The following is a 4,061-nucleotide window of genomic DNA, read 5'->3' on the forward strand; positions in this document are numbered from 1 at the left end:
AAAATAATTATTAATCTGTCTTCAAATTTACTGACCCTTTGCTATTTCCATTATATTCTTGAACCCATCCAGTGAATTTTTCCAACCTTTTTCAATGCTAACATTTTCATTTGGTTCTGTTTTTCTTTTTAAAATTTTTAACAATTTTGATTTCTCTACTGAGATTTTGCATTCATTTTTCCTTTTCCAGCTTCCTCCCCTCCATGACTCTCCTGTGTCTCTGTCTTCTTTCTGGAGTTCTGAAGGCAGGTGAAGGTAGCAGAGGGATCCACTGGAATTTCAGTAGCTGCCCCTCTACAAGTGTGTCTTTGGGGCAAAATCATTAGAGGATAGGAACTGAGACCCTTTCCATCATGAGGGTTACATCTCCACGTTTTGACTCCCCACTACGTTCTGCAGGGGCCTGTTTATTCTCAGCTTTTTCAGGTAGGTTTTTTTTTTCTTTTTTTATGGTGCTCTGTAGAAAAGGATCTGCTATAGGGGGTTTATGCCACCATAGTAGAACCTCTCCTCCTTAGAACATTTACTTTTTTTTTATTGTTGTTCTGTTTCTGTTTGTTTCATGGAGGTAGATGAAAAGTATTATGCAAAGAACTGGAATTTATAATAAAATATGACCCCCTGAAGCTTTAAGCATGTTTGCTCAGCCTCAAAGCAGTTTTTGGTTAAAGGTTTGAGGGCTTTTGGGTTTTATTTAAGAGTAATAGCACCGAGTTAAGTGGAAATGGCCATTTAGAAATAGGTTTCAGATGGTCATTTGGTTGCACTCGATACTTCTCAGTTCTCCTGGACACGTGTATAATGAATTGGATTACTGTAATTTTCCACATTTATATTAACTCATTTGTAAAGGAGATAAGCAGTAAGAATAGAGTTCTTCAGGGCTCTTAGCAAAGATATGAAATGTGTTTGGGGCTGTTTCCTAATGATCTGATAATTTTTTAGCAATGATGTGTGAAGTGTTCCAAAAGACACCTCTTATTGCCTCCAGTGGCCTTAAAATGTCTGATTCTACTTTCTATTTTCATAATTATTAATTAGCCTAATACAGAGCAAAGTGTTTTTTGTTTGTTTGTTTTTTTAATTTTTTAAAATGTTTATTTGTGAGAGAGAGAGAGGACACAGCATGAGTGGGCTAGGGGCAGAAAAAGAGGAAAGCATAGAATCAGAAGCAGGCTCCAGGCTCTGGGCTGTCAGCACAGTGTCGGATACGGGGCTCGAACTCAAAAACCAGGAGATCATGACCTGAGCCGAAGTCAGGCGCTTAACCAACTGAGCCACCCAGGGGCCCCCAGAGCAAAGTTTAAATACCAAGTGATGGAAGGTGAGAACAACTGGACAACAATCTTTTTTTTATTTTTTTAAGTTTATTTATTTATTTTTTTGGAAACTCTGCACTCAAGATTGGCTCGAACTCAAGACCCTGAGATCAAGAGTTTTATGCTCTTTTGAGACAATCAGGCACCCTCAATCAATTCTTTTAAAAATATTTTTCATCGAACAAAATACCATCAGTATTTAGCTGTGTATGGCTATTTAGTAAATAGTCATGAAGCAACTCCAAGAATGCTGGAATGATTCTGAGCGCCTCTGGTGGTCACAGGAAATTTTACAGGGATGTGTGATGTTTAGTTCACAGATTGCCTTGGCGTAGGACTGAATGGTCCTAGCAAAGAGCTAGCAACATGACTCCAAAAGTTCTTAGAGCAGCCCTTACACTGTTGCTCAGGATTGGCCTCCTGGAGTTAATTGCAGCCGCCAGCCTTTCCTGCAGGGCCAACTGCTTTTTATGGTCACCGGAGATAAACAGAGGCTTAATAGGGGATCTATATCTGGCCCTTGAAAAGGCCTCTGTGCCACTGGGTAAGGGGGAAATCATCCTCCCTCCTCTGTGGAATGCCTGGAGGATTTCTTGGGGCTGTCTTCCTCATACTAGCACTTCCTGTACCCAATTTAATTAGAAGATCAGCTATGAGAAGGAAACTAAAGCCTTAAAACATCTTAAAGTATGCAAACCTGTCTAACTCGGCAAACCAAAATTGTAATTTGGCCAGCCAATATGTATGAATTTAATGTTGAATTACTGGCCAGGATAAGAAGCATATTAATTTACGGTCACAATTACAACTCAGTGATTGTTAATAATATTGGGTCAAGAGTGATCTGCATGAGGGAAGGGAGAAGGGAGTTTCGATTCATTGCATACTACTTTGGGCCTCCTGTAAGAACAGCATCCACAGTATATTTATTTCCATTGTGCAATTGTTAAAGCAAAGTTTAACTTGATAAAATTGTGAAGGAGGATTTTAACTGATGTAGTTTGATTTTATTACCTATTACTGTGCATATAATATGTCACTATGTTAGAGATCTGATTCCCCATATGCAAGGAAGGGAAGTTGGTTACAGAGAGGCTGGACCCCTGGTCCAAGGCCATAGCCCCCACAAACAGGGAGTGATCCAGGCCTCTTGACACTACCCAGACCATTGTATTTATGTGCTTTGAGTTTCTTGTTTGGAAATGTAAATCAAGAACAAAATTCCTAGTTGCTATAGTAGTATTAAGGAAAAATATCTTCTTTTACAATGGTTTTTATATCTGCAAAGAACTAGCTGACGATCCACAAATTATACATCTTTTAGATATTCTTTTCACTATTATCAAGTGATTACACAAACATGCGTACTTTAAAAGGAGACAGAAAAATTTGAGCCCGGCTCTAGGAAGTAAATGTGCCACTCAAATGATTTTCCAATGAGATGGTGTCTACCTGTGTTGCTATTTAACTCTTGAGACTCATTTAAATTAGGGTCACCTTCACACATAGTGGGTACAACACATGTAGAAACAGGCCCTGAAAGCTTAGGTGACTTTCAAGTTTTAATGTAAAATATTGCTGCCATTGTACTGCAACAAGCAATCACACATTTTCTAGCAGGAAAACAGCACTCATGTCAAATGGGCTGTTCATCTTAGAGAAGAATTCCCCTGCATTCTAGAACCAGGTTTTCCTGGGGAAGAGAGTGGAGTGGGCTTTCCAAATGGAAGCCTGGAGTACTCTGTGCTGTGATCCTATCTTCAGGTTGTCCAGAAACTTTCAGGTTTCCAGAGAATTGCATATAAGAAAGAGGGAGAAGTATTGTCATTCCTCCAAAAATGTTTGTTGAGCCATTGATCTTTATGTATCAGAGAGTATACTAGTTACTGAGGCAGCATATGCCTGGAATTTTAGTCCCTCAACAACCCTTCCAGGTAAGCATATTCGAATTTTACAGATGAGGAATTTGAGAGGCATAAAAGCTAAGTAACTTGTCTTAGTTCCCTGAGCAGAGGCTAAATTTGTAACTTATCTGTCTGGGTCCAATATCTGTCTATGTTCTTTCTACCACCTACGATGGTGTCTTCTCAAGGCAACCAAGGAAGCAACATGATGTCATCATGCTGCACTAACTGTATTTCATGTTGGAACAGGGCCCACCCATATGATCTCATTTTACCTTAATTACCTCATTAAAGACCCTATCTCCAAATATGGTCTCATTCTGTGGATCTGGGGGTTAGGACTCCAACATGTGAATTCTGGGGAACACAATTCAGCCCATAAAAAAGTTGCACTAGACAAGAGTGGGCCCTAAATCCAAAGACTGATGAGAAGTGAAGATACCGCAGGTAAAGGAATGCTGAGGATTGCTGGTGACTACCAGACACTAAGGAGAGGCCTCCAAAAGGAACTAACCCTGCTGACACTTTAGTTTAGAATTTGTTTCCAGAAATGTGAGAGAATACATTTGGTTTTTTATCTTAAGTCTTTATTGTTTTAAGTTTATTTATTTAATTTTTTTATTTTGAGAGACAGAGACAGCACAAATGGGGAATGAGCAGAGAGAGAGAGGAAGACAGAGACTCCCAAGCAGGCTCCACACTGTCAGCACAGAACCTGATGAGGGGATCAAACTCACAAAACCGGGAAGGCACAACCTAAACTGAAACCAAGAGTCAGATGGTTAAGTGACTGAGCCACCCTGGTGCCCCTACGTTTCCGTTGTTTTAAGCCATCCAG

Source organism: Hyaena hyaena, unplaced genomic scaffold (genome assembly GCF_003009895.1).
Source record: "Hyaena hyaena isolate Hyena2069 unplaced genomic scaffold, ASM300989v1 scaffold_561, whole genome shotgun sequence".
Lineage (NCBI taxonomy): Eukaryota > Metazoa > Chordata > Mammalia > Carnivora > Hyaenidae > Hyaena > Hyaena hyaena.